Here is a 12,979-nt window from a genome sequence, read left to right as displayed (position 1 = left end):
GTTATCATAGAATCTGACCTTCGGTAGGGAATACAGACATTAAACAATTACCCAGATAAATAGAAATGAGTGTGAAGCTACTAAGGAGAAATGCAGGGAGTGAGTGTAAATACATGGCCTTCAAAAGGCTTCTCAAGACACAACCCTCCACCGCCAGCACTAGAGTCATAGTGGTCCCAGTGGAAAAATTTCACCTTGGTAAATTGAGGAATGGTTATATGTGATCTTTTGGTGGTTAAGTAAAATTTCCTGTTGGTGAAGTCTACAACCTAGAAAGTGCTTTAGTCCTATATCTGAAGCACGATCTCAGACAGGCACATGGAGAACGCCATATTAGTAGCAGACTAAGGAGTTAAGACAAAAAGGCAGACATTAAAAGAAATAATGATTCTAGCCCTGGGCATTTTGTTGAACCAAGATGAAGGAGCCATTGTGTGGTGACTCAAGCCAAGCATGACCCAGATACTGCAGGGGAAACAGCCCTGGAGCCACGAAGGCCCTGAAACAGGCCTGAAAGAAACAGAAAGAAACATGCACAGATAGAGCTTCTAGCTTATCTCAGAACTTGATAAATATTAACACTTTTAATGGGAAACTTCTATAAACATTTGATCAAGTTATTCTTTTGGGAGACGTTTCCCCTACAACTGGCCCTCTCCTGATGGAAGCATTTTAAAGGGTCTCTAATTTCCCCCTATACTTTTCAAGGCATAAATGCAATCCCAAAGCCGAGGACCTGAGGTTAAAGTAGCTTTACAGATGGTAAATTCCCATGTGGGAGAGCTTGATAAAACAGACTGAAGTCTGATAATTCAATTGTAACAGGAGGTCAGGCTCTTTTCACCACAGCAATCAACAGAAGAACAAAAAAAGTAGGCATGTAATTCTATATGAAGCATAGAATGTTCTGGAAGAAAAAACAAAAGTCAAGTCACCTATGAGGTGGCTGAGATAACTACGAGAAGAGACGTTCCTAGAAGCTTCGAAACCACATTGCAAAGTTGGGCTAACTGACCACACAGTTTGGGACAGAAAAACAGGAGTAACGTCAGAGACTGTCACCACAGTGTGTAGGTGGATTCAGAGCACACCAGCACCAAACAGGTGTCTGGCCACCTGCCGGGGCTCTCTTGTCAATTCAAAACCTCTGAAGGTGGTTATTTTGGTCAAAGGTATAGAATTTAAGGTTTTAAAACGTATTCAGAATGCACATTTATACCAGCCAACTCTGATGGGGCAGAAATCATTTATCATGATCACAGCAGGCTGTCTGAGTCTAAAGCAACAGCTATCTTAAAAGCTTAATGGAATCTCCCTCCTTAAAAATTATTAATAAGAGAATGATTTAGCCTGCATTTCCCCCAGACCCTCAGGAGCTCGCTAAGTAACCTCAAGAAGTACCCAATTAGTTCAGTAATTCTGTTGAGTCAATGGGAAATGACAACAATTAATCTTGGGCTCTTTGTTTCAACACCTTGAGAGTCAAGAAAGAACACGATGACGTATGCACAGATAAAGCTTCTAGTTTTATCTCAGGATTTGGTTAAGAATAATACTTATTTTTACATACATCCCCTGCTGTATCCGGAGCACCTAGCATAGAGTCTGACATATAGTGCAACTTCAAAAAAACTTTTTCTTAAATAAACACACAGTTTAATTATCAGTTAAAAATTCTGCAAAACCAGAAATATATGCCTTGAAAGATTACTATCTTATCATTCACACTGATATACAAGTGAGAAAGGGAGTATCAAACAAAATGCAAATAAATGTTTGCATTTATTTCGTTATTTTTCTTCTCTTTTTTAAAGATTTTATTTATTCATTTGAGACACAGAGATACAGAGAGAGAGAGAGAGAGAGAGAGAGAGAGAGAGAGAGAGCGTGCGCAGGAGCAGGGGGAGAGGCAGAGGGAGAGGGAGAAGCAGGCGCCCTGCTGAGCCAGGAGCCTGATGTGGGGCTTGATCCCAGGACCCTGGGACCATGACCTGAGCCGAAGGCAGACGCTTAACCATCTGAGCCACCCAGGCGCCCCTATTTCGTTATTTTTCTTAGAATGGTTTGGTGAAAACAGACAAACAGAACCAACAAATACCCTCCACAGTTTACTAACTGTGTGATCTTGGGCATGTGACTTGAACGCCTCTCTTAAGTATCTATGACCTCATATCTAAATAAGGCCAATAATCTCCTCCTCACAGTGTTGCACTACAGACTTAAATATGGTCAGACTTTTTAGAGCCTGGCACACAACAGGTGTTCAGCAAATGAAGACCCGTGAGAGTGTAGGAGGAAAAACTCCCATATTCTCCTTTGACCTCAAACATGGATTCCAACTAGATGATTGTATTATTCATGTCACTTTCTGAGCTTCTTCCCAAAGAAAGGAGTCCTTTGCTCATTACAACAAGAATTCTCTAACCTGGTGGCAGATCAGAACCCCTGGGAGCTTTCCAGCCTTCCCTGGGCCTCCCTGTGCTTTGCTGTCCCTCTGTCCCCATGTACATGGGAAGGCTGGCCAGGCAGGTGTCGTGCTGTACCTGGGCTCCTGGTACATTTTTTTACATTTTTTTAAAGTAATCTCTACACCCAGCGTGGGGCCCGAACTCACGACCCCAAGATCAAGAGTCGTGTGCTCCTCTGACTGAGCCAGCCAGGCGCCCCGAGGAGCATCCTTAATTTAACCAGTAAATGAAAGGCCGTTTGGAAATAGCTTCTACAAGCTGTGATTTGACAGAAACTTCGAGTGAATATACATCTAAGCTTTCCAAAAAAACAGATCTGAAATTGGCTGGTTAATCTGGCCTAAACCATAACATATGGATAGATCTTTTAAATGCTACCGAAAGCCTCCATTTTAAAAGCAACATATGTATTTTTTCAATGTAAGTTTAACATATTTTTAAAAATCGTAAGTGATGTAATCAGAAGGGCAAGACTCACCAAGCTGAGCAAAAGTATTTCTCTTCAAGAGGGTACCCATCAAGTAGAAGCTGTTCTCACCTTTACCTTGTAGGTGAGCCATATGCTACTTCAGTTCTCTGTGTAACTTCAAGGATGTCACGACCTTCCAGGACTCAGTTTCTCCATCTGTTTAAATAAAGGAGGGATGGATCTAGCAAACTCTAAAACACTATGCTTCTCTTCTATAAACAGCAATCGTTGTTACTTCTGTCTATGCCAAGTATTTAAATTACCAAATATGCCTATCTTTTAATATGTGGCTCCTGAGATGGGGAAAAGGGACCAGGGTTTTTAAAAATGACACAAATGAGTAAATGCAGGCTTAAAGGAAAACTTCCTAGACACCTGGTTCACCCCAAAACAGGACAGACCACATCCCTCCCTCCCCTTTCTTTGAATCAAACTTCCCTAACTCTGTTCCCCAGATGCCATAAACCTCTCTCCTATTAGCCAAGGCCTGTCTTAAGACAGAATACATCTTCTTACAGGCTGGAAACTCTTTTGCCAAGTATGGAGTTGTTACAGACTCATAAAATGAGCACAGTATCAAGTCAATAGCTTACCAAGCACCCAGGGCTGCATGCTAATCTCAACACCCTCGCTTAGCCCACAGCTAGGAGTGCGAGGTGTTGACAAAAGAAAATCCAAGGTTTAAAGAGTGCTCTGATTTAGTATTGATGATGAAAGAACAGCATGTCCTTCTGTGATACATACAAATGACAATCAAGTTAACATACCAGCAAAGGCCTCATTTTGTAACCCTGTCAAATAATAATGAAGGAAAAGTCATGAAAACAAATGGAGCCCAAACCAGGCCTATTTTAAAAGCATACAAGATTTAGAGTACATGAAGAAAAATGTATTTTTAATAAATTCCTATACAGCGAAAACCTTAGCATTCACTAAACACTGTACAGACTCTTTCATAGGCCTTCGACTTGGTATTACATGCTCTGCGAATCCAATATAGCTATAGAACATCCAACACTGATTATGTACTAAGAACCGTACAGAGCAGAGAGACCACTCACCCACAGAATATAAGGACTCAAGCATGTAACAGTGACCAACCTAGGGGACAGTGTAACAGCCTGTTTGTTGCCAACAGCCTTATTCTATAACTGCTTGAAGTATTCTTGATTTGCAGTGATAAAAGTCCATTTTTAAAAACCGAGTAACTATTACTGTAGTCAAAAGTTAACAAAGCACCTACATTGGGAGTCAATTAAAGAAAATTCATTTGGAATAAGTGGGTTTATACTAACTACTGTACAAAGTGTCTGCCAAGTGACACTTGATCTCTCAGTATTTCTAAGGGGAGCATGAACCCTCCTTTGTCACTCCAACTAGCCTCCTCAGACCTTAACACTATGTAGAAAATGTCTGACTTCCAGCATTTTAGGAAGTTCTCCTTAAAAAGCACAAAGAGGGGCGGCCTGGGTGGCCTAGTCGGTAAAGCGTCCAACTCTTGATTTCAGCCCAGACCCTGATCTCAGGGTCGTGAGTTCAAGCCCCGCATAGGGCTCCAGCGTGGAGCCTACTTAAAAAAAAAAAAAAGTACAAAGAAATGTTTACTTATGAACAACTGCAAGCAGAACCAATACAATTTTTCACACTGACTCTAACAGAAAAAAATATGGAAAGGGAACCAAAATGTTATTAAAAATGCTTAATGACAGGGTGCCTGGCTGGCTCAGTCGATAAAGCACGTGACCCTTGATCTTGGGGTCGTGAGTTTAAGCCCCACATTGGGCACAGAGCTTACTTAAGAAAATAAAAATAAAAACCGTGTGCACTTTAAGGAAAATGCTGAATGATAAACTCAAGCTGTCAAAATAAAATATGGAGGAACATAAAAAATAATCATAATCTTGCTAAACATTAACACAAAAATTATTTTTAATGTAAAAACTATTTAAGGCTCCAGTCTAGAATGAACATATAGATCTACAAATTTCTAGAAGCACACAGCCAAATAGGCAAGTTCTTGATCTCTCCCATATCCTTCAGAATGTGGACACGTGGCTCTTAAGTTCAGTTCACAAGACAGAATACAATCGATCTAGTACGCTGTGTAAACGGCTTCATTCGGAAAAGCCTTCTTTCATTCACAGGCCTGACAAATGCTTGCTTCCTGTGTTCCAGAGGAAACCATATTTATAATAAGTAGTTTTTGTAAGATTTACTTTGCGTGCTTCTCATGTGATTAGACACTGGCAGGGCTGGCCCCCGTGTGGGTAGCAACCGAGCAACAGCAAAATGCTCACTTGCTCGAATGTTCGCAATCCTAAAATGGCTAGTCCTTGGCCTTCAGTTATTACCTCCTCAAGGCTTTGGTTAAGTTTCAACTACTTTATCTGAAAGGAGTAATAGCTAACAGCTACATATATGAATAAATACTGCATACTAATTTATTTGTCAGCCAAGAGGTCACCAGGTGAGAAGAAACTGAAAGTGCCTCCCACCCCCACCCCCGATGGGTTGCCTGGGGTCAAGGAAATGAGAGGAGGGTTCCTAATGGTAGGTAAGAAACCTGTAACACTGATTTCTCTGCTTCTCTAGGTTGCCTTAACAGCAGGCAATTCTGTTTTGTGTTTAACTCTCAAAGAACTTGACCTGTGCACATATGGAAAGACAGGAATTAAAATGTACTGAGCAAGAAAATGCAGAAGGTCCAGTTACACAGTTCATGGAAAAGCAACACCTTTGTCTTTCCCAGTCTAGTGAGGCATTCTGGGAAAGGAGACACTCTGGCTTCCCAAAGTCCTACAACCTCTGCAAGCTTGACTGCTTTATGGGCAGACCACAGCGCAGAAGACCGTTGGCGTCTTGGAATAACCCATCCTTCCCTCATGCCAACATCAACCTGATGATGAGTTTTCTGAATAAGCTAGTCTTCTGTTGGCCAAGGGAGGCCTTCCTGTGTCATTCCTCTTGTTTAGAAGGCAGTTCCATTTCAAATGGCACCTCTACACCCAGAGTTGATCCGAGACAGGTGGGTGTGGGGCAGCACTAAAGGAAAATGTTATATCCTCTGTGGAAAGTCTAGGCCTCGAACATTCGAGCAAGGTCATTAGATTCAGGGGATACTCACGCAGTGCAAAAGGCAGTATTCTGGGTAATGAAGCCACAAACCAATAAAATAAGCTTCACACTGTGTCCCTCAACTTGTCATTCTCATCTTTCCTACACAGCATCTTCTAACTTAATCATGGTTCCTCAAACCATTATATTGAGAGCAAAATAACTGATGTTTAAGGACCAAAAAAAATCACCTATATTTCTAAAGTAACTTGTAATGCAAGTATTTGTTTCTATATACAAAACAGCAAAAAGTTACTTTAAAACTCTTGAAATTGATAGTTACAAGTTATTGCTTCAAAAAACAAGATAAATATATATCAGACAAATATTGTGAGCATTTGAAAGCACTGAAGATACCAACTTTTGAGGAATAAAACATTTGATTTATTCAACAGTATAAAATTTTAGAAGAGTTGTCTTTCTTTTTAAATTTCAGTTACTGTCATAATAAAAAATATTGGTGAAATGAGGTTTACTTTTCAATTGCTGTGTAATCTGTCGTCCTTTTTTCTACCTTCCAATGCGCATGAAACTGCTGTTCAAGTGAAGGCAAAATATAAAACTCCCCTATGGCACCATTTTCTTTTAAGTAAAATGAGAAAATTGTCAAAGATTCACTCCTGCCTCTCACTAATTTTCAGAACAAGTAAAACTTTCTAAAGCACTTGGCAAATATAAAAAGTGATTTTAAAAGATCTGGAGGGGTCTTAAAAAAAAAAAAAGGATGTCTGGCTGGCTCAGCTGGTACAGCATGCGACTCTTTTTTTTTTTAAGATTTATTTATTTATTTGACAGAGAGAGAGAGACAGCGAGAGAAGGAACACATGAGGGGGAGTGGGAGAGGGAGAAGCAGGCTTCACAGCAAGCTGAGAGCCCGATGCGGGGCTCAATCCCAGGACCCTGGGATCATGACCTGAGCCGAAGGCAGACCTTAACGACTGAGCCACCCAGGCACCCCAGCATGCGACTCTTGATCTCAGGGTCATGAGTTTGAGCCCTAGATTGGATGTAGAGATTACTTTAAAAATAAATCTTTAAAAAAAAAAAGATTGGGGGGAGTGAAATGCCCCTTCCCCTGCTCATGCTCTCTCTCAAATAAATAAAATCTTAAAAAATAACTGAGAAAGAAAATCAATTGTTATAGGTTTTATGAAGAACCTGAATCTTCTAAGTGTTTAATGCAAAACACGCCACTAGTGAAATGGTTCCACTAGATGGCGCCCTATTTTTTTCAGTGACCAGAGACACCTCTTACCTACCCTCCATCATCACCTGATAGCAATTTTTCTTGAGCTTATTTTAACGTGTCAGTGGGCACCATCTTTGTACAACGGACTCTATGACTTGACTCTCACTACATAAAACAATGTTTGCTTTATTTTCTTAAAATGTCTTCTTTCAGGATTCAAGCTTCATCAGCATTCCAGAATTTTAAGATCATGAATTCGGTCATTCAACACATTTCTTGAGCCCTTACTTTGTGCCACACGCTCTCTACAGTCTGAAGCAATCCATGCTCTTTTAGTGGTGACCAATATTAAAGACTTCCCATCCTTGGGGCGCCTAGGTGGCTTAGTCAATTAAGCATCCTGATTTCGGCTGAGGTCAGGATCTTAGGGATGTGGGATCAAGCCCTGCACAGGGCTCATGTGCTAGGTGTGGAGCCAGCTTGGGGTTCGCTCTCTCCTTCTCCCTCTGCCCCTTCCCCACTTTTTCTCTTAAAACACACACACACACACACACACACACACACACACACACACACACACACTTCCCATCCTCCTGCAAATAACTAGGCGTCTACCAGTTCCGGTATGGTTTGGCTTTTGCATTTCAATCTTATTTATCTGCAGCATTTCCTGGTCCATTCAATAACTTCCTTGCAAAACATTTCTGTCACCCGTGTTCCTTACCATTGCTCTCTGCAGAGAAGCAGAGTTCCATTCCATTCTGAAGTTTGATTTTAGGAAAAATATTTCAAGCATCGCTAATGTGAATTTTTCTAAAAAGGATTAAACCCCTTTGGGGGTGCTTATATGTCAAAATGAAAAGAGAGTCATGCTGTTCACTAACTTATTTCCAAAGTTCTGAACTTAGATAAGATTGGAAAGCATTCGATCTCTGAATGTTACAGAATAAACATTTATAGTACTTCAGAATGAACTGGAAATGGTGATTCTTCAAAAAAGAGACAATACTTTCTAACACCTAGCCCCAGCCCAAACCAGAGGACATAAAAACAGGAGACGCTCTCAGTTTAAAGTGGCATGCAAAAGCCTGAGGCAACTCTTCAATCAAAAGTCCATATAAATGCCTCTCTCTATTCATTTCTCATTCTCATGTAACCAACAAAATCTATAAAGGATAAAATACGATAACCAAATTGGATCTTACAAACTATTTCCTTGTAGAAACAATTCGCTCTAATTGTGAAAACAAAATTTTTAGATGAAATTTTCCTTAAAGACAACACCAAGCTCTATAGTATGTTTCTTCTGGTGCTCTAAAACTTCATCTAAATTAACCACCGCTTTGGAGGGAATAATACTTCGTGAGTCTGCTCTCAGCACCTCTAACTGAAAAATAAGCCTGCTAAATTTAAGACAAAATTACTTAAATTATCTCCAGCTTTACGTGCAAGGATATGCTTTTTCATGTTGAAGAAATTAAACTGAAAGAAACTCATATGCTTTAATAAGAATTTCAGTTCATTATTTCTAAACCATTAGATTTCTTTAAAAAAGCAAAACTCATTTAGTTACCTATGGACTTCAATTTATTTAAATGAATAGCCCATTTGATAAATTCTCAAAGACCTTCAGATAATACCTTCACCAAGGAAACTTGAAGTTTTGTCTTCCCTATTCATGCTGTTCAAATTCATGCATTTTGAGATAATTTTCTTATTTATCATACTAAAAGAGGAAAATACTTATCCATATATAATTTATAATACATGTTTATATGTTATATAATTTAAAATATATCTTATAAATTATATATTATCTATATATACACATCTAAAATTTATGAGTGACCTAAGTGCCTGGAAGTCCCAAATACTGAGAGAAACAAAATAGAACAAAAAACAATGGGAGGGGCACCTGGGTTGGCTCAGTGAGTAGAGCATGAGACTCTTGATCTCCAGGTCATGAGTTCGAGCCCCACACTGGGGGTAGAGATTACTAATGATAAATTAAACTTTTTTAAAAAAGAAAAAACAATGGGAAAATAAACTCATTTAAAGATTTTAGCTAAAAATTGAAATATGCAGTCATGTCCTAGGTTTAGGGGAGTTTGAGATCTTCTTCAAGAAAAAATCCTATACAACATCATAATCCCCAAGACACTACCTAGATAAATCCATTTTTAATATATGATTCATGATTTTATTTCTTTGATCAACTAGTAAGTGCCTACTACTATGTGCTAGGCACTGCGTTAGGTGGGTGTTGGTATTCTAATAATAACCCACATGGTCGTCTTGGCCTCAGGGATTTTAAGTCTAATGGGGACAAGAGACCAGTCAATAATCAGTACCAGTAAAAATAAGACTGGGGGGGGGCGCCTGGGTGGCTCAGTCACATTTGCCTTGGGCTCAGGTCAAGATCCCAGAGTGAGTCCCCGCTCAGCGGGGAGCCTGCTTCTCCCTCTCCCCCTGCCTCTGCCCCTCCACCTGCTCGTGCTCTCTCCTCTCTCACTCTCTCAAATAAATAAAATCTTTCAAAAAAAGAAAAAATAATAAAAATACAACCTATCACATACCTACGTGACAGGAAATGACAGCCAGTCCCCTTATCTGTCTCAGGGTCAAGTGGAATTGGGAAAAAGGAGTTTCAAGGAAAATGAACATTTAAAAACATTTTCAACAAGGATGAAAAAAAAAAACCCATTTTCTGGTTAACACTCAGATAACTGGAAATCCCACAATGGACTTTCCCATCTTTGCACCTTTGGGTCAGTTGTATTACTGCTCTATTTACATGCTGTAATTTTCAACTTTAAAAATTGCGATTTAAAAAATGTATAGTTATGTTAAAAAAAAAAAAAAAAAAACAACTGAGGCGCCTGGGTGGCTCAGTTGGTTAAGCGACTGCCTTCGGCTCAGGTCATGATCCTGGAGTCCCGGGATGGAGTCCCGGGATCGAGTCCCGCATTGGGCTCCCTGCTCAGCGGGGAGTCTGCTTCTCCCTCTGACCCTCCCCCCTCCCCTGCTCTCTCTCTCTCTCTCTCTCATTCTCTCTCTCAAATAAATAAAATCTTTAAAAAAGAATGTATAGTTATGAAAAGGATGGGTTGGTCAGTTCTTATATTTTTATAGCACGATTAGAAACGAAAACTGAGAACATAAATTCCAGCAAACCTCTTGTTTCTAGTCCACAGGTCCCACCACCAACCTTCTTTTTTTAATCAGTTGGTTGTTCTTGCTTCTCAATGGACACCTCCAGCATTTCTTCAACGCTTCAAACCACAAGCAAGCTCATGTCCCCAAAATTCCCCCCAGGAAGCCAAGTGGTAAAGGAGCCATACTTAGAAGAACCGGTATCCAACTTCCTCAAGATGACTCGAGATAAAGGAGAGACAGAACTTTGTAGGGGTGAACCGAATGAACTACTTCCAAATTTCCCAAAGGGAATCCTTAACCTGTGGGACCAACTCAGCCGTCTTTGGTATTAAAGCAACCTTTAAATAGCTCTCCTTCTACTTATATCCCTTCTAAATTCACTATTGTTACTCATTATGAGTCCACTGGTATTAGTCAGCACAAGCAATTAGTCACTGTATTTCCGAAATCACCAACTACCCCCCCCTCCCCTTTTCTGGTTTTCCTATCCCTTCGGGGTTTTTTGTTTTTTTGGTTTTTTTTGCAACATTTAAGGAGATGAGTAACTATACTCAAGAAATGCTGCTGGGCCTTTTTGGTTGGTTTGTGGTTTCAACAGTGACCAGAGCCCCATTAATAAAAGGAGCACGACTTTGTCTTCTCGTGAAACCAGGACACTTGCTTCAAAACCTTCAGATTGAAACTTTATGCCACGTAAGTTGCTGGGATCATCGTGTCTCATAATCTTATTTGGAAACAGCTCACACAAATTCTTTATTTATTCAAACAATCGATAGGGAAATGCATAACCATTCTTGACCAAAGGGGGGGGGGAAAGCCCTAGTACAGTATGATTTCTGTTAACCCCAAGTGAGAAATGGGAACTAATCCAGGGAACTATAAACTGTCCTGGCCTCTTAAAAGGATCAATTACGGCCCGACATAATCGTGACAATTTACCTTTTCAACATTATCGGTCAAGACCGCCTCAAACCTGCCATCAGTTCTACGGGATTGAAGGAAAAAGCATTCCCGCTGGGAGCATTGCACGGGGACCTTGAAAGCCCTCTCCCCTTCTTCTCTCCATCCACACGGAACCACGTCAAAGCAGGTGCTCCCCCAGAACCCTTCGCTATCCACCAGCTGCCAGTGACCCCCTACTACACACTGATCCTTCGTGACCCATCACATACCTACATCTTCTCTCCCCAAGTAACCCGAACAGTCCACTACTGGGGCCTCGTAGAATGCCTACACCGAACGGAGGGAGAGTTTTTGTCTGTTGTGAACTGTGTGGACTAGACAGTTTCTCCTGGAATTTCTTAAGAAAAGGAAAGGTCGAAGTGGTTGCCAACAGGCAAATGGCAAAAGCCAGAAGTCACTTCGTAGCTAGCCCTTCACCTTTGGACCTAAAAAAACCATAATCTGCACCGATCAATTGCTTTACTTTCTTCTCTGTCCAGTGTGTGTGGCGGGGGAAGGGGGGTGGGAGGGGAAAAGAACTCAAAAGAAGGGCCAGGGGCGGTAAAGGAACGAACTTCATGTTACAGTGAACATAATCTTTACGATACACTCCTCATATGCTCTCATTCCCAACTACTTTCAAAACTGTACTTCTTGGGGCGCCTGGGTGGCACGGTCGGTTAAGGGTCTGACTCTTGGTTTGACTCTTGGTTTAGGCTCAGATCATGATCTCAAGGTTGTGGGACTGAGCCCCGCATCAGGCTCTGCGCTCGGTGGGGAGTCTGCTTGAGATTCTCTCCCTCCACTCATGTGCGCGCGCGTGTTTACACGTGTGCATGCGCTCTCTCTTTTTCTCTCTAGAATGAATAAATCTTAAAAAAAAAAAAAAAAAAAAAACCTGCATGGGGACACCCGGGTGACCCAGTCGGTTAAGTGTCTGCCTTTGGCTTGGGTCATGGTCATGGGGTCCTGGGATCAAGCCCCATGTGGGGCTCCCTGCTCAGTAGGGAGCCTGCTTCTCCCTCTCCCTCTGCCTGCCACCCGCCCCCCGGCTTGTGCTCTGTCAATAAGTAAATAAAATCTATACAAAAACCTGTACTTCTTAAATAATTTACAGAAATTCTGTGACTAGAACCAGAAGGTTAGTTTTATAAAATACGACAAAATGACAGAAAACACTGCACTCTACAACTTAAGATTTGTGCATTTCATTGTATGCAAACTTTATCTAAAAAACAGTTAAAAACAAATACTGAACTTATAATGCAGAAGCATTTAGGGGTAAATATTTTTTTTTAGCACATCAGGAAACAAGATGGGCTAATGGATGGCTAGATGAACAACTAGATGGTTAGATATGTGACAGAGCAAGGATCTTAAAAATGCTACTCCTAATCCAGGTGGTAGGCATATGTGTGTTCATGACAAAATGCTTTCAACTTTGTGGTAGACCTGGGAGATTTTCATAAAAAAATGTGAGGAGGCGGCATCAACAGTGTACACTTATTTTCACAGGCCATACGCACGACTCGCTCAACATCTTATTAAAATATTTCTTCACATCTCCAAATTGTCATCCACAAAACAAAGTCCTTGACTTCCATCTGCCTCCTAAAGCGATCCTGCGCCGTGGGGGACAGA

The 12,979-nt window shown here is 40.8% G+C and overlaps 1 long non-coding RNA gene across 2 annotated transcripts in view; it reads right to left on the bottom strand.

The window, feature by feature from the left end:
* Positions 1–3,016: 3,016 nt before the first annotated feature.
* LOC141374270 (uncharacterized) overlaps positions 3,017–12,979 on the bottom strand; it is a 47,882-nt gene continuing 37,919 nt past the window's right edge. The window contains exon 3 of one of the 2 annotated variants that reach the window (XR_012381022.1): positions 3,017–3,093. This is a non-coding gene — a long non-coding RNA (uncharacterized lncRNA). The remainder of the gene's footprint in view (positions 3,094–12,979) is intronic. The other variant, XR_012381023.1, reaches the window with a different exon arrangement.

This window comes from Callorhinus ursinus, unplaced genomic scaffold, assembly GCF_003265705.2.
Source record: "Callorhinus ursinus isolate GAN/ISIS: 27379988/994484 unplaced genomic scaffold, GSC_fseal_2.0 scaffold16, whole genome shotgun sequence".
In the NCBI taxonomy this organism is placed as follows: domain Eukaryota; kingdom Metazoa; phylum Chordata; class Mammalia; order Carnivora; family Otariidae; genus Callorhinus; species Callorhinus ursinus.
The sequence above is the reverse complement of the archived record's forward strand: the minus strand, read 5'-3'. Positions and strand labels throughout refer to the sequence as shown.